Source organism: Amborella trichopoda, chromosome 2 (assembly GCF_054954075.1).
Source record: "Amborella trichopoda isolate Santa Cruz 75 chromosome 2, AtrichopodaSantaCruz75HAP2 v2.0, whole genome shotgun sequence".
NCBI classification, from domain to species: domain Eukaryota; kingdom Viridiplantae; phylum Streptophyta; class Magnoliopsida; order Amborellales; family Amborellaceae; genus Amborella; species Amborella trichopoda.
This window is the reverse complement of record NC_142337.1, coordinates 19,295,470-19,318,345: the sequence shown is the minus strand read 5'-3', so window position 1 is coordinate 19,318,345 and position 22,876 is coordinate 19,295,470. Positions and strand designations below refer to the sequence as shown.

The 22,876-nt window shown below is 37.2% G+C and overlaps 1 non-coding gene across 18 annotated transcripts; it reads left to right on the top strand.

The window, feature by feature from the left end:
* The first annotated feature begins 5,739 nt into the window (after positions 1 to 5,739).
* On the top strand, positions 5,740 to 22,644 carry LOC18445683 (uncharacterized). 18 transcript variants are annotated; one of them, XR_016049337.1, is made up of 6 exons: positions 5,740 to 6,305; positions 13,132 to 14,008; positions 16,823 to 16,982; positions 20,986 to 21,192; positions 21,459 to 21,513; positions 21,648 to 22,644. It is a non-coding gene; the product is annotated as an uncharacterized LOC18445683 (transcript). The 18 variants fall into 16 exon arrangements; XR_016049335.1 differs by having other exon boundaries at positions 16,823 to 17,013; XR_016049336.1 differs by having other exon boundaries at positions 21,645 to 22,644.
* The last annotated feature ends 232 nt before the right edge of the window (positions 22,645 to 22,876 follow it).

The following is a 22,876-nucleotide window of genomic DNA, read 5'->3' as shown; positions in this document are numbered from 1 at the left end:
TGGAATAGGCCATAACCACAGTAAATCTTTTGAGTTGCATCAGTACCCAAAATCTCGTTTGGCCGTTGCTTCACGTGTTGGAGCCTCTAAAGTAGCTGCTGTTACAACACTTTTTGTTGACTTTGCTATTGATTTTGCTCCTTCCCCTTCAAGTGGGGTTGAATCTCCACTTCTACAACTCACCCCCAATCAATATCAACGACTTTTATCAATCTTAAACACTAATGGACAACCCTCAACAACAAACTTTGCACGTATACAACATTGTATATGCAATCCACTCTCCACTTACCTCTTGGGTCATTGATTCAGGTGCTTCTAACCACTTTACACCCGCCTTATCTTTGCTTTGTCATGCTACTGAAAAGGCAAATGCTAAACACGTATGTCTTCCAAATGGTACTAACATACCTGTTACTCATATTAGAAAGTCCATTCTTTCTTTTACTTTTACATTAGATGGTGTTCTTTGTGTGCCATCTTTCAATTTTAATCTTATTTCCATCCGTAAGTTAAGTACTTCATTAACCTGTGCTACAATTTTTTTCCAACATTTTGTGTCTTCCAGGACCTGAAAACGAAGAAGTTGATTGGACTGGGTGAGATGAGAGATGGGTTGTATCACTACGTTCAACCACCTAGAAATAAACAAGTTGCTCTTCTTGCACATCATGGTGCAAACTTTGAACTTTGGCATTGAAGACTAGGACATCTATCCCAACATAGTTTGGCTAGTTTACCTTTATCTCATTTAGATATTTTTTCATGTTCTGTTGTACCTTGCGATGTATACATTTTGGCTAAACAAACATGTTTCCCATTTACTTTTAGTTTGAATAAATGCTCTTCTCCTTTTGAACTTATTCACTGTGACATTTGAGGAGATTATTCGACCCCTTCTCATTTAGGTGCTCATTATGTTCTTACCATTGTAGATGATTTCTCTAGATGTACTTGGATATACTTAATGGAATTCAAATATGAAACATATCCTTTTATGAAGAACTTTCTTGTCATGGTAAGAACTCAGTTCCACTATCATGTCAAACAAGTTAGAACAGACGATGGCACTGAATTCTTATCTAATTCCATGCAAACTCTTTTTCATGAGTAATGCATATTACACTAACGAACTTGTGTGCAAACTCCATAGTACAATGGTGTTGCGGAACGCAAGCACCACCACATTTTGGAGGTAGCATTGATCTTGCGTTTCCAAGCTCATTTACCAATTTGTTTTTTAGGAGAATGTATTCTAACGGTTGTATACTTGATATTCTGACTGCCTACTCATATTCTTTCGGGAAGAACTCTATATGAAATGTTTATTCGATGCAAGCCCAAATATGACCACCTTCGTGTTTTCGGATGTCTATACTATGCCCATAACAGTGACATTCAAAGACACAAGTTCGACCCTCGGGCAAAATGTTGTATTTTTGTTGGTTATCCACTTGGACAATGAGGGTACCGGATGTATGATTTTAGTTCTACCATAATTTTCACTAGTAGGGATGTGATCTTTTATGAAAATGCTTTTTGTTTTCAAACCATAATCCCTCTCCCTTTGATGACTAACAACCATCCGATAATAGTATTCCCTTACCTACCCCCTCACCACCATCACCTAATAACTTGCTGCCTTCCATACGATGCTCCCAGTAAACATCTCACAAACCAACATATCTTAATGACTATGTTTGTAGTTCATCTTGGGACAACGTGCCTACTTTCTCGTCTCACAGTTCTAAACAGTCTTTTCCAGGGCTAGTTGCCCTAGGTAAACCCTACCATGTTGCCCCTACCTTTTGATGATGTTTATTCTGCTCCTCATCAATTTTATTTGACTAGTATCTCTTCTTATATGAACTTTCTAGTTTTAAACAAGCCATCCAACAACCTCATTAGAGAAATGTTATGGTCGCAGAACTTCAAGCCCTTGAAGAAAACAAAACCTGGACCCTACAGCCCTTACCACCTGGTAAGCGCCCAATTGGTAGCAAATGGGTTTATAAGGTTAAGTTCCGTGTTGATGGATCTATAGAAAGATACAATGCACGTTTGACTGCCAAAGGATATACACAAACTGCAAGACTCGATTATTATATGACTTTTGCACCTATCGCCAAGCTAGTTACCATGCTATGTTTACCTGCCATTACCTCTGTAAGGAATTAGCCTTTACACCAATTGGATGTTAACAACACTATGCGTGGAGACTTATGTGAGGAACATGATTCCTCCACCTGGTAATACTCGAAAGGGCGAGAAGCTCATTTGTAAACTTTGCAAATCTTTATATGGCCTCAAACATGCTTCTCGTCAATGGTTTCACAAGTTCTCCACTGCTTTCAAGGCAACCAGTTTCAAGCAATCCTTGCTGATTATTCTTTATTTACCCATCCCAATGATCACCACTTTATCGTAATACTTGTTTATGTGGATGATGTGATTGTTACTGGCGATGAAATCCACTCAATCAATCGTTTGAAATCCTACTTAGATTCGAATTTCACATCAAGGATTTGGGGCAGCTCAAATATTTTCTTGGTATTGAGCTTGCCCACTCAGCTAAGGGCATTTCCATTAGCCAACGAAAATATATTTTGGACATTTTGAAAGAAATTGGTTTTCTTGGATCCAAACTAGTCTGATTCCCAATGGAGCAAAATCTTCGGCTAAAGGTGGATGATGGTGTTGTTTTAGCCGATCTTGGTTCTTATAGGCGTCTTGTGGGACGACTCATTTATTTGACGATTACACGCCCTGATATCACTTACTCAGTACACGTGCTTAGCCAATTCATGTAGGCACCTCTCAAGCCCCATCTTGATGGGGCTCAATGAGTTCTATGATATTTGGAGGCCACTCTAAGGCAAGGCATTATGCTTCCATCTGTAAGTGACTTAAAAAGATCACGGCCTACTCTGACGTAGATTGGGCAAGTTGTCCCATGACTCGTTATCCTACTACTGAGTATTTACTTTTTTAGGCGCAAGTTCCATCTCTTGGCGCACTAAGAAGCAAACTACTGTGGCACGTTCTTCGGCTGAGGCTGTATATCGGTCTATGGCCACCTCTTCTTGTGAGTTGACATGGCTTAAGTTTCTCCTTGCTGATCTTGGAGTTTCTCACTCTCGCCCTATGCATCTCAATTGTGAGAACCAAGCTGCTTTCCTATCTTACATGAACGTACCAAGCACATAGAATTGGACTACTATCTTATTAGGGAAAAGATACAATCCAGCCTAGTCTCCACTTCGTACGCGCCATCACGATTACAACTTGCATATTTTTTGACCAAGCCCCTTGGATGTGCACAATTTCATTTGTTGTTGTCCAAGCTGGGTGTTATGTGTCTTCATGTACTAGCTTGAGGGGGAGTATTGACGGTTTTGAATTAAAGTTTTGAATTACACCCGGACTAGCTTAGATGTGATTTCAAATTCAAAGTTAGAAGACCCATTCAAAATGAGATCCTGTTATTGTTATAACTATTTGTTGTTATCTCATCCCTTCAATCATGGGTTTGAGAATTATTTGTATTTATCTTTTATCTTGTACATCTATAAGTGGGATGTTTTGTCCATAAGGAAATAGCACTTTTCACATTTACCCTAAAAGATGAATGCACTCTGCCCATTTGATGGCAACTTATCAAGGTTTTCTAGGAACCGGTATTCGACTAGTTGAGCGAGTATGCTCAGATCTCTGAATTGGCTGTCATCCTAGGGGATCTTAAACAAAGTTAAAAAAAGATATAAAAAATCAAAAAAAGAAAAGAAAATAAGAAATCTACTTGTAACATGTTCTTTTATGTGTCTATTATTTTATCAAATATTGGAAAGTATTTCGGCCATAAATACTTATTTTTACATTTCTCATCTTTTTTTGATTATTTTAAAAATATAGCTACCACAAATTGATTTTTCACAATCTATTTTTTACTACTTTTTTTAACCTCATTTAGAATTTTTTTTTTAATCTTACTTTAATAGGAAATATACTTTTTGGATTTTTTTTTTTTTAATTCATTTTTTGCTTGGCCGGTACATCAGTTATAGGTTACTTGGACTTGGCTCATGGCCTGTTTCTGCAGCCTGTTCGTGCAATCGAACACTGTTAGGAACTCAAGCAACTTTTTAAAGAAATTGTTCATTAATATTTTGCTAATATTAGGGTAAAAGAATACTCATGGATCCCTGGTCTGCAGAGTAAATGTAAAATCTACTCTTCCCAAAGGGCTAGAAATGCAATATGTGAGGCCTTCTAAGGAAATGCATTTTGAGAAGTCTTACTAGGATTTTTGGTTCCAATACTATTTTATGTTTTTGACAAAAGCAATATTCTCATTGGGGATGGTACCCAACGAGATACACACACTATAAAGGGTGTGTCGTTATATTTTACTTTCAAACAATTTATTAGCTTATATTTTTTTAACTATGGTCAGAGATATAATGTTAAATAGTTGATCTTTTATATGTATTTTGACAGCTTTTTCCATGAAGTTTATTAACGATTTTAAGGCACATTTTTTTTTATTTTTCTATGGTAGCAGTTCTCTAGTGCTTGAGGAAGTTTATTCACCATAAGTTTCACACCCAAATAGATAGAACGGTTTTCCTAAAACAATACGAGGAAAAAAAGTTGGGAAAGCTTTTCTAGTTCCCATAATAATTAGGGAAAAATATAAAAAACCTCATAATCAATACTTTTTAGCCATCCTCCCTCGTAACACTTTTGATACCATGCTATTAACCCTAACATAAATTTTTTTTACAACCACCACTCAACTAAAAAAATGAGTTTTTAACCAAAATACCCCCAATTTTAACCCATGATTTCAAAACTAACGCTCAACATGTGTAGGTTTGGCAAAAATCTAGCATAACTTGAATACAGAGCTGGTCTCAAATTGTATTGGTCTGGCATTTTGTACCTGACCGGCTTAGAGATAGAAAGTGGAAAATGTAACATGAGTATTTTGGTCTAAAAAAGCCTAATTTTTTACTTTAAATTATGTTTGCAAACATAAAAAGCTTTAAGCTTAGGAGTATGATTTACAAAATATTGGGAGATGACATGCCTAGAAATAAGTCAATTGGGATATCTATAATTTTCCTTAATAATTACCACTTCTCAAGAAAAATAAGCAAAAAAAGCAACAATTCAAATGGCAAAAACTTTCTCATAGAGGTTTTTACTGCGCATTGACACCATAGTGTGTACGTTGGGGGATTAAGTGACTAGATGGCTTGTTTGGATGGACTCAATTTGCATGAGGGTTGTTTGTTTTTGAGTAATTTAGTATGGTTACAAAAAATAGGAAAATATAAAATGGGTCAATTTTGATTAAAAGTTATATGAAAAATTGGTCAATTTGTATTTTTTGTTCTTATTTTTAAATTGTCATTTACTTCGAGTATGATTTATTATTTATTAGTTTGTTCGTTGGTAGGGCTTAGTTCCATAGCGGTATGAGGATGGTGAACTCAGATCGCTATAGAAATTAGCCTTGAATCGGTTTTAAAGCGACATAAGGTCTCTATCCTCGTACTGCTGGTTGTTTTTTTTTTTTTTTTTTGGAAGAAAAGAACGTTACGAGGTGGAGACTTTGGATTACTCTCTAGACTGAGCTAGGGGAGCCCTACTAACAAAAACGAAAAACATTAAAACAATAAAAAATTATGGATGAGGTTGATCGACCTTTTATAAAAAAAATTAGCCCATTTCGTATTCTCCTAATGTTTTGTGTCCGTACGTCAATTACGCCACGCCCTTTTTCCCAAAAGCTGTTGGCGTGACTGCGATTTACAGGTCCGGCAGGAGGCATGGCAGGCCTTCACATTCTCAACAACGATCTTCAACTTCACTCTCTTATCTGCGGCGGCGGCGACGGCGACGGCGACGGCGACGGCACTTGTGCAGCAACTTGCAACGGGTACTTCATGAATGGTGAGCAGCAGCCCCCTGTTTCTGAGGGCAGAGGGTTTAATGGAGGTGGCTCCTCCTCCTCCTCCTCCGCCCCTGTATTGTGTTATTGTGGAACAGCGCGACCTGCCCCTTATCCTTCTGAAAATATAAAGCATTATCTTTCTTCTTCTTTACTACCGGCTGCTTTGGGTTGCTACCCTTCTACTGCTGAGAACTCTGAGGGAGCGAAGATTGTTTCTTTGGAGAGGGGAGCAGAGGGTGTGGCTGAGATATTGGCGGAGTTGCAGAGGGAGCGGCAGAAGAATGTGGAGCTAATGGAGAGGATATCGTTGTTGGAGGCTTTAGTTAATGACTTTAAATAGAAACAAGTAAGAAATCCTCTCCCTCACCCCATCCCAGTTCTCTCTTCTCTTTCAAATGTCCACTTTGTCTCTTTATTTCCCTGAAATATGGCATTTAAGTTCTTCTCTCTGAGTTTGCCAGGACAATGACATTTAACTTTGCCTATCTGTACATGACATTTAACTCTCTGTGTATCTATCTATCTATTTATCAATTTATTTATGTCTGTCTCTCATTCAATCAAGAAAATTAGTTTCCAAGCGGCGAATGCTTGTGTTTTTTCTGTTGATATTATTGATGCAGGCATAAGGAAAATGGCTTTGGGTGATCGTTTACTTTGTTCACCTGTATATTGTCATGCCATTAGTCATTTGTGAATGAAGCTGATCATCATCATCGTTATCATCTAGGCCTTATTCCAACAATTTGGGATTGGCTACACGAATCTTGTTCCACCATTCTATTTATCAAAGGAACACCTTATCATGAATATATAACATTAGTTTATGATTCATGGAAAGATGGAGCAAAGTTTTATGCTGGCTGCTAACCCAATACAACCCTCCTCTTTTCTCTGGGCTTGGGACTGGCATGAGAGGCTTGGGAGGAGTTAGATTAGTGAATTGTGCTGATAGTATGGTATTAAATTTGGCTGTCTAGTATTTGATTTATTTCCACACAGTACAAATTACCTGTTGATGTAGTTGCTTATTTTGAGTAGTAGAGTTGACACTGTGGTCATGTACCATTTATTAGGCATATGAGAGAGTCTATTTCAATAGATTTTTAGGATTTTGAATTGTCTATGACTTGGTGCAGATACTTGATGTTCCTTAACTGAAATATATTACTACTAACTTTTGAATAATAAATACGGCAAATCCGGCGGCCTAGATCAAAATAGACATGCTATGTTAGGAAATCCATGGTGTAAAATCGTATGTGCGTTTGTCTTTGTCCATTAACAAATTGCCAAAGGGGAATATGTTAGTATTAAATGACTTTTGGTGCTCATTTATGACTATCTTGAATCAGGTTGAAGTAGTAACTTCCACATGATTTATTTGCTGTTATGATTACTAATTACCAAGGGTTGGAAAACATGCACTTGGATCAGGACTTCAAACCAAGTAATGTTTGACAGACTTGGCCTAATCTATCAGAGTCAGCAGAGTCCAAAAGAAAAATATAATAAAATATTGGGAACTGGGCTGACTCGGCTAGTTCCCATCTGTTTGCCTCAAACTGGGCAAAATGTTGCACCCGAGTAACTCTGGTGATTTCGAGCCATGTCTTCCCACAATGATAATAAAAAATGGTTATTAACGTATTTACCTTGGAAATGCTACCAGAAAAAATTGCAACCCTTGTATTTCTTCCACAGCATTGCAGCTCAATTCAGGTCCTGTACTCATGTAAATAATTATGTCATAACCATTTCCTATTGAGATTGTAGTGACCATTGAATTGGGAGAGTGGGAGGTCCTGTCTGATCATTCTTGTAACTGTAAATTAGAAAAGAGAAGAACAATGTAATAATTCTCTGCTTCCTTTCTTCTTGTCCTTTTCAAACCCCTTTTTTTTTAGAGAAAAAGTTAACATTGTATTGCTGTAAGGATCCTTTTCAAACCGATTTAACTTAACCGATGCTACTTTCCTTTGGTTCATCTTCGACCAAAAGGCATGTTTCTGTCAGTACCAGACAAATATTCCCATCTCCTTTGGCCTTAATAACACTAGAATAAACAATATGCCTAACTATTGATATGTACCATGTGCATCAGTCAACGTGAACAAACTTAGTTGGCATTTCTGCTTCTTGTTCCTCATACTTGCTCATTTGGCATACAATATTGTAACCTGCACAAATTCCTCTGTGAATGATGCTAATGCACTGCCCAACTGGAATTTTGATTTTATCTAATGTTTAAAAGCTCAGACCAAGACATGCATCATGGAAGCTAACTCCTATATTACTTGAAGACATATCGTGCGACATGCTTCAGAGTTCAAACACACTAGTAATGGTGAAATATTAAATGTTCAAGTTTTGGAAGCTCCTGTAGGTGTATGAGCTGACAACAACAACAAAACCAATAGTTTTCCTTCTGCTTTTATTGTCAAACTATTTCTTCGATTCTATATAAGTAGTCTTCCATTATATGTAGTTTTGCTGTTTCTTCATTTTTTAAATTTATTTCATTATGATATTCATGTGATTACGTTTTATCATTTGCCCCATAAGTTTTTGTATATAAGTTGTTCTAGTCCTCTTTCCATTTAATCCTTGTTATTGTTCACATGAATTATGTGATACAACTCAACACCGAGTTAGCACATAATGTGGGAGCTAGGACTGATACCAATGATAGTTGCACTCATAAAAAAAAAAAAAAAAAAAAAAAAAAAGGTACCAAGAGTTTCACCAAATCCCATATTTAAGCAGGCATTAGATTTGACCCTTGACCAATCTCGTTAGTTTTGTTTAAAGTTTTACACAATCCCACTCCATAAAGACTTAGATAAAACAATATGACATGCTCTCTTCCCTTTAGCTTGCCTGGACCCCTTGCATCTATCCCAATCATTTGAAGCGAACGCAAATTGCAATTGGTTTCTCTTCTTCATTATGCTCTATAAAGTTAGGAAGATGTGACAACCTTGTGAGCCCAAGCCTCACAATATCCCTCTTCTCAATGAACTTGCATATCACGCTAATGATAAGGGTGTGACTGTAGATGAACACTGTCATGGCCTCAGCCTTATCAAGTGCCTCCTTTACCCTTGGCATTTCAACAATAGCCTTAATTGTGAGCTTCTTGTAGAGTGTTCTTCATCAGAAATTAGCATTAGACGGATTGGCAGTAGCTTTCTTACTACCTGATGACGTGCTCCACCTCCTCAGTACTCTCATAAACCAAAGAAAAAATAGAAAGTGCATTGTGAATATCATCAGATGCATCAATAGACATCGTCCCTAAAGGAAAATTCATTATATGGGGTTGGGGCCTTAACCCTGGCCCAAATTGGCCACTTTTCGCCATTATTGGATGAAAGCCGTTGAAGTGAGAAGCATCGAAAGCAATTCCCACTTGATATATCCAATGACCAATATATTGATTTACTCGGGCTTGGTCTTTCTTCTTAAACCTAGTTTCATTTTTACTTGCTTCTTCCCTTTCTCTATTGCAGCCTTGGACTCGGAGGGGCAGGAGAGAGGGGTGGTTAAATGACATCCCCAGGCCTCTTCATATGAGGCTTCTTAAACCCAATTCCTCTCTTAGAACTTTATGAGGAACTCACATTAGTCTTCCCTTCAACATCATCTTCCTCGGTACCACCAAATATATTCAAGTCCGCCTTGAACTCTATAATGCTTGCCTCACTTGCCACCTTTTTATTTTTTTTGGCATCCAAAATCCAAATTTCAAAAATAAAAAAAAAAAGGAAAAAGAAGAAGAAGATGACAAGGAGAAAAAAAGAAGGTAAGAATAGAAAAATGATTGTTTACTGAACATTTTTGTGGTTTTGGGGGGTTTCTTTCTCTGGCTTCACTCTCGATTCTGGTACCTATACTACTATCTCCCCTCTCTCCCCTACTTTCTTCATCTCTATCATCTCTCCACTCTCTTCCTCTCTCTCCCATACCTTCTCTTCACTCTCTTCCTCTCGTCCACACTATCCCATAGTCTCTCCCCTTCCTCCCTTTCCCATACTCTCTTCCCTTCCTCTCTTTTTGCATCCTTTTGCAGCACACAATCCCTTCCTCCTTTCTCTCTTTTTCTTTATCTTTTTGAAGCTTGTCTCTTAGGGTTTGTCCAAGTGTATGGGAGATGTGTCCATGCTAATGAAGGTTTGAAGTTATTCAAGTTGTCTCAGCTTTTTCTCTCGGGGCTCGGCCGTTTGCTCTCCTGAGGATTCGACAATCATTTTCTTAGGCCTTTCGAAGACCCAGTCGTCAAGGCTCGCCTCTGCAGTTACCATCTTCTGTTCTTTGCAAATCCAACCTTAATCGGTTTCTCGCAATCCACTCTCTTCAAGGCAGATCTTCGTCACCTTCTTCCTTCTCCTCCTCTCCCTCTCCTATATTTCAATTTTTTGCTATTCCCTCTTGTAGCTTCGATGTTATTTGTACTTCGTATTTTATTTTTTGGGTTTATTTGTATTCTTTGCTTCTCTCCCCGTACTCTTAGCACCCTCCTTGTTGGTCACAGTTTTACCACTTGTGTTGTAATTCGTTTTGCTTTAATTAATAAGTTAGCCAGTTTCAAGAAAACAAAATCCAAAATAGTCGAGCATCTTCCTTCTACATCTATCTAAGTATCTTCACTTTGGACAACATCCCCCTTCATACCGGCAAGGCATTTTTTTTTAAATGTATTTGTCCTCGCATTTGTATCTTGGTTACAAAAATTGTACAAAACTTTGTTTCAATTGTTTTTATTTGGGCGCAAACCAGTTTTGCCTCCTGGATCCCCCATCCTATTTAAACCCGAAGAAGACATTTCAAAAGAAGGAAAGGTATCAAAATTCATAGATATTTATCTTTTTTGCCCAATCTTTGATCCTCGATGTTTCAGATGGATATTGAGCTCTAATTCATAAAAGAACCCTCTTATAACGTTGCTTGATGATTCACAACGAATCCTATGCAAAATATGTTAGATTCCAGAAGAGGTTTTGTATTATTTGAATTTTTCAATAGCAAAAAAAAAAAGAGGAAGAAAAATATTCAAACTTCTTGAATTTTTGAAGATTTTTTTCTCTCAATCCCTAAAAATGAATGGTGTGCGAGAGAGAGAGAGAGAGAGAGAGAGAGAGAGAGAGAGAGAGATGAAAGGTGGACTAGGTGATCGGGCAAGTTAATATCGATTAAATTTTTTTACTCTTTTATACATATTGCCACTCGGATCACTTACAAGTGTCCAAAATACAATTTGACTTAATGAAAAAGCCAAGACCTCTCACTTGCATGGCATTAAAAGAAAAGCATAATCATCATGTAGAACTGAAAATTACATAAGAAAGAAATGGAAGCAACAGAAGTACAAAATATGAAACAATACCTTGCCTCAGGTTACCCCCAAGGAATTTGTACACCCTAAACCGAGTATCCTCCTTCGTTGGCGTACGAGATCTTGGGTCAAGAGCACACCTCACAATTAAAGAAGCCTAGGCAAAACTCTTAGAGAGCATTACATGGGGTTTCTTTGACCAGGGCTCAACACATGAGCATGAGGCAAAGGCCTAGGGCTAGGGCTTGTGTGGCTTGGGTGTGCCACCCCTTAGGGTTAGCTCTTTCCTAAACCCTAATTTGAATGAGAGAAGAAGAGAGAGAAGGCTTGAGTGGGGGCACGTCCCCTTTAGTTGCTTAGAGAGAGATATATAGAGATGTAAAATAGAACCCCCATAGTTAGTATTTATAGACAAGATGCTAGGGTTTATAGGGTTAGGGTTTTTCCATTATCATGAGGTTTAATCTTGACCTTTGATTTTGAAGACCTATGGGGTGAAGAGATCTCAACCATTTTTTCCCAAAATCAACCATCATAATTAAAGGAAGGAACCTTATCCCTCAGTTTCCAAAACTCCATTCCCCTCAAATATTTTGTGTAGAGAAAGTAATCAATCAATCAAAATTATTGTCTTACACATTCCTATTTTGAAATCAATCAAAATCAATTTCTTACACTATCCTATTTTGAAATCAATGACAATTAATTTCTTACATCTTTCTATTTTGAAATCAATCAAAATCTCTACACAAAAAGGTTTCTTAAAATATCAAGTCAACATGTGGCATAATTGCCATATTTCAATTTAGGAAAGTATGTAGGAGGTGGGTGGCCATGTGGGCATTACCTCCCCACAATATGGTGGGCCTAATGAACCTAGTTAATTTTCAGATAATAAAATAATTTTTATAAAACCTCCAAATATTTTATGTTTCTTTCTGATTAATATAAATGCAGGAAATTAATTTTTCTCTGTTTAAAAATCATATTTAATAAAATAAAATACCTAGAGAGGTCTAGAAATTCATTTTAATTATCTGAAATATAATTAAAACATATCTAAGAAAGTTTGATGGGAATTGGATCCATAGAGTTAGGATTACGAAAAAAACATTGAGGACTCCATCATTTCTAGAGACCGCATCTCACTGCACGTTCTCAACCCTTCGTAGGGGTTCATGATTGGACCATCAAAGTCAGCCAATAAGTGGAGAAGATACGATCCTAGACCATGGATTACAAGTACATCTCTGAGGATAAGTCCATGGCCCATTTCAGCAGTATGCTTCATGGGTCTTCCAACACAGTCCAGAGTTGCAGGGAGTCTTCTCTTCAATCACCCTTTGAAGCCAAATTGCAAAGTGACAAATTTTCAAAATGGTCTAATTGCAATTTGGCTTGGAAATCAAATGGTCCCCAATATGTGCACTTGGAAGTTGGAATAGAATAGGCCAAGGGTAATTGCCATGTTTGATATGCCCCACTTTCTTATAATCATTTTGATCACATTCTAACATGTGCCCTTTGTTAATGCATTTGAGATTTGGTAATGTGTTCATATATTTGTATTTCAGCAACTTCACTCGGTTCTATGCACAAAATGAACGTACTCTGCGATGATCGATTGAAATATATTCCCTAACCATCTTGCAAAATCATATCTCTAATCTCTGTGCTAAAACTACTTTTGCGAATTCATCACAGGTGCCTTGTCAAGGATTGGTTTTGAAAATTCTGAGAATATGTTAGTTAATGTCATTGTTTTCCAGGTTAATTGACATTGGATCATCTTTTTGTTTTGATATCTTGGAACCTGATCCTTGAGCATAATTTCCAGGGTGGTTGCCAAAATGAGCTCTGTGATAGAATCAAGCAGTTGAAGAGAGCAAATAACAACACTAATTAAAGTTGGTACAGAAGTACCAAATTATAATGATACCGATGCGAAGTTAAAGCAACAGAATCAACAATGCACTCCAAAGTTGGACAATGAAAATGTCAACATTGTAAATTGGATGTACAGGGACGAGACTGAATTTCTCTGTCTTGACAACCATAACAAAGTAGATGATTCTGGCACAGATTATGGAAATCCCGATGACGATGGCGAGTCCTTTGATGATAATGATAGCTATGAAGATGAAGATGGAGAGGAATCAGGTATTGCTGAGACTTCAACAAGATTGTTAATGAGCCTAGAAGAAAGTGAAAATAAAGCGATACAGTTCCACAGACTAGAAAAATCAACTGAAGCTCTCGCGGCACACACATGTTTGAATGTGAAACAAGAAGAGCATGGAAATTTTAGTGAAGGAAAGCTGTTGCCTGTTGTTAGAGTAGATAAACATGGTGGAAATGTAATCAATAAGAGGGAGAATGGAAAGCATAAATTCAAAGTCAGTAAAAAACTCAAAAGATACAAACCTTTTTCGGGATTGAGCTGTTCCGGTCATGAAAATCCACTTAAGGGGTCAGGAAATGTGTTTTCATATAGAAACCCCACTAAGGTTCCCTTCTGCTCAAGGGAAGTCAAAAGAATTATGGAATCTGAATTGCTTTCCTTAAAAAATGCTCAGACTCACACTATGCGGAAAATTATAGTTTTTGCTTCTCTTGGTATACGACATGGATGTGAAGATATGTACGAATTGGATTTTAATCAGTTTAGCATATTACGGAAAGGGGAGCCATCTGTTTCTCTAGAAAATCCTGGGGTATGCAGTTCTTTATGCTTTGATCTTTAGCTTTATTTTCCGTAGGTTTAATATTTGGGTCTGCTGCTCTGTTTAGCTGTCCTCTTTCTGTTGTTTGGTTCATTTTATGGGACTTCTTGCTGTCTGCATTTGTGAGTTTATTGTTAATTTTCTTTCAATTTTGTCAACTTAAATTTTATTTCAAATCAGGTTTTAGATTTATGGTCTTGCAAGTGATGATTCAAAATTGGAAGGGGAAAACACTAGGATGAGTATCATGAATGGGTTCTGAGTGCAATTGGTTATGATCTCTCATAGCATAGGTTGACTGCTGTGTTTCTTATTGAACACTACCTAGTAAGTAGATATAGTCATGCATGGAAAACAAACATTTTACGAATATTATAATGACTCAAGGATGGATGCCGGTTGCCAACATTGGTTCGGATGAGTTCATGATTTTGTTTGGTTTTATTAAATAGAAACATCTTTTCTTTCAAACGCCAACTAATACTTAGAGGCCAAACTCATACTCATATAAATTAAAGTTATAAAAGATGAACATCATATATAGAATAAATCGGCATTCTATAAAACAAATTAAGTTATTTTGGTTCAGTTCATGTTCTGTGCTCTAAAACTTGCCAGTCCAACTTGAACTCAGGCTATGTTGGGGTTTGTGGCTTTTAAGGCCGGCATGTAAATATAATAAATCATAGTGAATTCTACACTTCTGTGGGAGTGTACTGTGGTTGACTAACGTAGGGTTTGACAGTCTATTGCCTAGGTCATGTCCAAAACTTTTAGCCTTGGGCATGTGGCACTACCATTGAGGGTTTATATAGGGACATCTCTTGTTAAGTTTGGAGAGATTTTTAGGCCAGGAGAGCTGTGTGGTCTCCATTGTTCGAGCTTTTTTCCTTTAGTTATATATCAATAATAGTATTCCTTCTGATGTGGCTTTGGAGGTCACAATTTGACATGTTCCTCCATTATTTCCAACATTGATATTCTACTGAAAGTTTTTAGGTTAGGCAGAAGACTACATCCTTGGTTAGGCTGGAATATGCGGCCTCTGCCTCTTCGTCCATGGCCTCTATTGCCATGATCACTTCCACCCTCCTCTTTCTCTATTATATGATGGAGGTTTGCAGGCCATCACTACACATCTTGAGGATTTTGAGCAATTCATGACTAGACTGTGAGGTGGAACTGTAAAAAGTGTTCAGCAATATTTAGGCAACTTTTATTAATATTCCTTCCACATACACAAGACTCAATGTTCTAAAATTCGCCCTCCCGATTGCCTTGGAAATTTTTTAAAAACACCTAGGCACTTGTTAGGTGGGGCCATTACGCGGCTTGCGTTTGGGCGCCTGCCTAGGCAGGCAAGGCCCCTCCTCGGCTCTATAGTCTAGGTGCCTGCCTAGGCGCCGCCTCATGACAAGTTGAAAAAAGGCGAAAATGGGTCTCGATGAGGGTTAAAAAAAGTCATTTCCCACCCCAAAAAATGGGGAAAAATGATTGAGGGGGGTATTCTAAACCCCCAAAACCAAAATCGTAGCTTTTAGGGTGAGAAAAACTCCCTCAAAACCACTATTTTGAGATTTATCGAAAGATTAATGACTTTTTGATTTTTTCGATTTCTTCACAAAACAAAGGCAATAGGTCGTGGGTGGATTTGGAGCTTCTAGTAGTTGATTTTGAGGACTTTTGGCATTCCAATAGATGAGGTTTGCACTGACATCAATTTGATTTTGCTATTTTTAAAGTATTATCATATTTGAAAGGGGGTTTTGATTTGGTTTTGCTACAATATATTATGTTGTGGATCATGTGGTTTTTCTTTTACTTTTTTTTTTTTTAATGATATATTTATGTGTTTATAACTAAAATTGATTTTTTTGTGATTAATTGAATTTTTTCTCATTTGGACGATGAAATTGAGCATATAACGTATGGGGGGGGTTTTCAATTTTGGTGAGGGCACCTTGTCTTTGGGTGGGCGCCTAGGCGGCTAGGCACCCAAACCATCTAGGCGGCCAAATCTGCATTTTTGAACATTGACAGGCCTAAATACGAGCAAAACCCCTGACCCTTTATCCTCTAGAATCTCGTAGACCCTCATGATTCCCTCGGATCGATGATGCACTAAAGACAAATACCTTCACCTCGTCTTTGTTTTGGAAAGATTTTGGAGGCTAGAGTCACTTTTTTCTGACCTGCCTTCTTCGAGGTTTCTTTCAAACACAACGCAGCAGAAAACACTCTCTAGGTTTTTGTCTAGGCCCCACGCACTTCGCTTTTTTCTCTTTTATTTCAATGACTACAATGGCCCTTATACATGATAAATAGCTGATAGTTTGATGGCGGCAACAAAATTTTCATGAAGGTTTTTCTTCTGTTATTGATACTATTCCTTTGTAGATTAGGCTTTTGATGTGCTAATTGTTCGCAGCTGCTTCTAGTTTTAAAGTTACTCAAATGTTGGTGACCTACAAGATATCTGAAATTTCATATAATGTGAACTATTATTGACTTTATTAGGGCCATGGTTATTGTCGTTCACCTCAAGGAAGAATAATACATAGTACGCTTGAAAATTATGATATGTAAACAGACACATGGAATACTGCATTTGTATGTATGTTATGAAACTCACTTGAACCGTCTATGGTGATCCCTTTTGTTTTTCTAAATCATTGAAGTAGTAGCTTTACTATGTCATTACCTGCCTCCCAAAGTCTCTCAAGTTTCATCTCTCTTTACATAGTGAGTAGCTCATTGCATAATATGACAGAACCCCAGTGGATATAATATGTGTTTGATATACAGGAGCATGTTTTATATGAAAACCCTGGTGTCCAGAGGAAAATATTTTACCCTAATCGACAAAACCCAATGCTTTGTCCTGTACAAATACTCGAAGAGGAGAAGGGCATGCGGCCATCTGATGCAAGTTGCCCATCTTGCTTATTTTTGTGCATTAAATAAGGTGGGAGGACACGAAATCTTCCTCAAAATGAGTAAGTCTAATAGGATTTGTCATATTTGACCTGTGATTTGGGATCACTTCTTTCAGATATTCACAGCTTCTACCTGAATTATATTTCCTCGTAAACAATATATTGCAAGGCGGCCACCTTTTGCTCATCACGGAATGATATTTTTACAAATCAATGACATTCTCGGAATGAAATTGTTTGCTTTTAACAAATAAAAATTATTATTGTCATCCGATTTCATACATCCATATCTCTCTTTTGCTACATACACGTGCGTGTGTCTCGACATTCCTCACCCATACTTGTGCACACAAATATCCACTCCCACATTTTGCATCCATATGCACACCACATACACACGTCTGTGGTGTGGTGTCAGTGTGTGTGTGCATGTTTGTGGGTGAGATACATTCTGGGGGTTTTGCTTCTACTTCAGTAGCACTATCATTCCCAAAGGCAATGTTTCTAGTTCTGTCTTAATTTGCCAAGAATACCTCTTTGCTTACCAGTAATGTGGCTTTACTAACAGGCACCCATAACTACATGTCATGGATATAATGCCTCAAAAATCACGTGTTATTTGATTCTCTGGTAGTGGTATCATTTCTCAACAAGAATCTTTGGAATGTGTCCTGATAGAGCATGTGGTTGTGTTATTCTGAATGGGGTCCATGTAAACCTCAGTTATAGGTAGAGTCGTTTGTTCATGAGTTTTCTGGTCTATCTAAACATAGTCTAAAAACACTCGTACACCAATTTCATGGCTTATAATTAACTTTCAACATATGCCATCCACTTTTTAATATACTGTTACTATTCCATCCTTGCATCGCAGATGAAGGGTAAACAAAAGAAACAAGAATTAGAATTAATAATCCACCTAATCAATTGTTACATCAAAGAGAAAACAAGAGGTCATTGTGAAATAAAGTTTATTTTATCAGAATGGGTTGTAATATTAACCAGAACAAAAGAAAGTCATTTTGGTACTCCCAAATAATAGGGTCCTGGTTTCCATTGTGTTGGTATGGTATGTGGCACCCATGGCATGTCCTGATCATCACCTTTTTTTTTGCATTTGCACCCTTCTTTTTTTGGTGAGGATCATGTTGAGCATTGTGAATTGACAATCCACGCATTCTGTTCTTTGTATAGTCTACAAACATGCGAGAAATCATGAATGGAATTCTTAGTATGCTTTCCACCATCTCATTTACTCTATGTATGCCTAATAAATTACAACCTCATGTTATTTTCTAGATTTCATACGAGTTATTGAAAACCAGAGATCATTCTGATCCACTATGAAATGATGGTTAAACATTCATGATACTTTCCATAGACCTTCAGGTGATTATAAACTATTAGATTAAAATTTATTAGCATGACTGTACCGAATATCATTTCAGAGTTGTGGAAATTGCTAGTGGAAAGCATGTTTTGAAGTGCAAGTTCCTGTTCTTTCCTTAGGTTACCTTGGTGTGTGGGACTGCTTTGACATATCAAATTCAAACCGTGGTAAAATTATAAATCGATTTTATAATAAGTCTGAATGAAATTTTCTCCCTAATATATGAAATCACCACTCTTGTAATTCATTGATATTGGTGATGTAGGGTATAAATCTAGGTTTATTTTTCCCAACAGGCCTGGACTTCTTTCCTAAGCATGTCTAAAGACATGGGCAAATTCAATAATGCATACCAGTTGCAGATTACAAGTGATACCCAAATTAAACTTCAGATTGTTAATTCAAATGGACTTTGAATTGACAAACCATCTGAGTTATAATTCCTCTCTTTTAGCTTACCTAATCTTGTCTGTGTAGTTCCATAGTGACTGTTATCGAAGTCATTTAGTGACTGTTATCGTAGTCATTCATCTTCTAGCTTGGATTAGTTAATTTCATTCTTCTGGTCCTTGTGCTTTTCAACTCAATAGTGTCTTCCTTGTTTCTGACCTGTCCATGGACTTAGAATTAGTTGGGAAGCTTGTTGATTTGGCTTGTCATGGTTACTTCCTGCTCTCTTGTTGGTTTGCACATGGCCATGGAAACATTGATAGGAAGATCATGGAAAGTTCAGATACTTGTATTTACTTCTTCCATTCTTCAATGAAACAGTTAACTTCATAAAAAAAAAAAAAAAGATCATGGAAAGTTCAGGTTGTTTCATATGGACCAGTTCAAAATAACTAAATCCTTGGACTCCTCTTCCTATGTCTGTGTCACACTCCATTGACTTGTGGAAGTGTTGACTGAGACACCCAAGTCATGACATGCTATGGATTCTGTCTCAAATCAGATTTCTCGCCGTTTGTTAGCTATCTAAAATTTTATTTTGTGGTTTGCACTGCTATAGTTATATGCTAGTAATGAAATCTGTACACTTATTTCTAATAGTAATATGCTCTTGAAATCATTCATTTAGGTATATGGATATCTTCTCTGTCCACTCATGACATTCTAGGTATTGTATTAGCCTTTGTTGATGGCCTTCCTTGCTCCATCTGAAGAGGTTTTATGACAACTTTATTGGGCGTGAATCTTGAAATCCTATTTTGGAATGGTACACAAGCAGGTTGATACAAAGCTTTAAATATTCAGATGAGATTTTGAGGTGATTATTTGCCTTCTATTATTCAATTTTTTTTTCTCAGAAGTTAAGAACAACAAAACACTTTATTCTTCTCATATGACATGTTTTCATTATTTGAGATGTTCTCATTGTATAGTGAACTCTCTCTCTACCCCAAGTCAATAACTTCCATATCCTTTCGTCCCTTCGGATGTTGCCTACTAAACTGCTATTACTTACCCCAAGGCAATAGCAGCCATGTGCTTGTCATCCCTCCACGATGTTGTTCGATCAATTGCTACGGCATAATCAAGTATTAACAACCATGGGTACCTATGCAGCCACTATCTTCCATATTTTATCATTTATGAAACACCTTTATGGTATATAACGATGTCTCTTATTGTTGAAGCACACAAAAACACATTGTTATTATAGTTTTCCAAAGATATATTTATATATGGATTATATTCTAGAATACACCACACTAACAGTAAACTTACTATTTACTACTCAAAAAAATTTGACCATAAAATGTCTTTATGTGTTCAAAAATGACTTTTCACTATAAATAGTTCATGTATTTTAGGAAAGGTATTTTTACCTTTTTAAAATCGTTCCAAAACTCAATTTTAAATTTGAAAAAATTCTTTTGACTTTTTGAATGATGAGTGGATCTTTAAAGCAATTTAAAATTATAAATATGCCACTTTCAAAATTTTAAACAAGCAATTTTTTAATAAATATTTTATATTTGTAACGGCATTTTGGTTTTACTCAGGTTATGACCCTTGATAGAGAAGAATGGAGGAACAAGATTCATGTAGACGACCCCAAATAATTGGGATAAGGCATGGATGATGATGTTGTAAGGGCATTTTGTCGTAAAAAATTTTGGAGTAGGAAATTCTAAGTTCACAATTAGTATGGTGTATTCTAGAATATCCCTATGAAGGGGAGTATCTGATGGGAAGTGGAAACAGAGTGAATCTTAAAAAGTTTTGAGAAGGGAGGGAGGGAGGATGGTATTGGCTAGTTTTGTTGAACTATGTATAGAATTTTACCTTAGTGTTAAAGCATGGCTATAAGAATAGATACTCTTTGTATTGGCCCTGTAATTTTTGTAAAGAAGAGAAAACAAGAAGCCTTCAAATATCCTGGAAATTCTTCACATACTTATCTGGAAAGTCTTCACATGCTTATCTTCTGGAATCTGGAATAATAGTAGTTTGTGGCTGTACCATGTGCAGTTGTCTTAGCCACTATAGGGGCTTTTCATCATTTACGCTACTTGCTACAATCTGCCTGCTCACAGAGTTTACTTCCAAGCAGTAAACTAAACTGTAGAATTTGAAGTTTAATATTGTAATGAGTAACATGAAAATCATAATGTTTTGAAGCATTTGGATTTTTACAGATATGTCAGGCAACATATGGTTAGAAACAAGTTGAAGTCTTTTGTTCCACTCATGTGTCAAATGGCATTGCTCGTGAATATATGTAGTGGAAGCTTCTTCTTCAAAGCCTTGGGCATCACTGTTCTTTTCATGGCTGGCTTACCTGATGCCTTAGTACAAAAAGAGACCAAATACCGTAACTTGGACCTGCTTCAAAAATACTACAGGTAAAATACTGTTATAAAAAAAGCTATATTTATGCATGAAATGATAGCCCTCTCAAGCTTCTGTCTGCATATAAATGATGCCCTAGGTTCAAATTGTTGTAACATCTCGAGAAAAGCAGAGAAAACTCGTTTATGTTCGTGTGTGTATATATATCAATCAATCGAATATCTTCATGGATCCTAAAAATAAAGCCTGTGCCTTGATCTTGAAAAGTAATATTCCATCTTCAAATTATTTATTCTTTGAGAAAGTATTCCATTTGCAGGACAGACGACGATGCTGAAGGGGAGTTGTTTCATCCTCTCCCGGAGCATAACACTGTAAGATCCAAAATTTTCCACTTAGAATCTCTGTGATTAAGTGTGACATTGCATGTTATTTAGCATGAAACGCAGTTCTATCCTCAACAGCCTCCCAATAAACATCTGATAATTAAAACCATATTGTACAGCAGGCTGTGCCTGACCCAGTGCCATTGTCAGGAAAAGGAATCAATGGAGTGCAAAAACTGCCCAGAAGGAGACAGCAGCAATCCCCTCTACCCATCAAGCTGCCTCTGAATACACAGAGATCTACAGCTATCCCACCATCAAGACCAACATGTCCCACTTCTCAGTTTAGGCCTACGAATTATTCATCTTTTCAGATGCACCCGATCTCAGCCATGCAAACCAATAGACCCCACACCCAAACTCCACTAACAGACAATCTATCAGTTTCAAGTTCTCCTTTCATCACTAAACCTGCACTCCACTTGGGTCAGTTCCAACCACTCTACCCCCTATATTCACCATATCCGATGCAACACATGGTCAACCCTTACATCCTCTTGACAATGTGGTCGACTGTACATCCTTATTCTCCCTGCCCTCAGCACTGATCCTTTGCATGCCAATCCTTCACGGCCCCTGCAAAGTGCATATCTCAACCTTGTCATTCTTACTATGGACATCCCCCCTACATCCAATTCACAGAGGGGGCAGCAAGAGATGGATTGTTGTCAATGGATTCTGATAGTGATGACTCGGAAAGCAGTTCAAGTGAAACTGAACAGATAAAGTCTATCACAAGCTATATTTAGTATATGACAGGGAGATAATTACGAGCTTGTGAAAGGCCCAACAGGTTGCAGTAAGGGAAAGTAAGGGCGAAAAAAATTCTTGCAACCAAAATTTCAAAAAGAACCATCTCAATTTTTACAAGTTGTAACATGCAGGATGTTGGGAAGTCTTGAATCGGAGGATCTCTGCTGGGCTTGTTTAATAAACTCTAATGTAGTAGTTCAACGCATGAGCCTTTTGGAAGTGTGGGGGTCTTAGCAAAACTTTGGAACTATATTTTAAAAGAAAAAGCAGTGATGATTTTTTCTGTTTTTTTTTTTGGGTCGTTCAGTTGTAGGATTTGAACTTGGGATGTACTATTGCAGTTACCATCATCTCCACCAAACAAAGCTCAAACCTGAATCCTTACAGTATTTAGGGTCACAAAAATGCACAAATGCTTACAAACATCAGACCCATGTATTTATGCGCGTGCTCATTGATTGTGCATCCAGCCCCAGTTGAATTCTCTCTACCAGCTCAAACGTGGTGTGTATAGGAAGGAAGATAATGAATTTGAAATACACATTTGCAAAAAGAAGCATTGAAGTTTATTTATTAGCATGTAGCAAGGATATGAAGC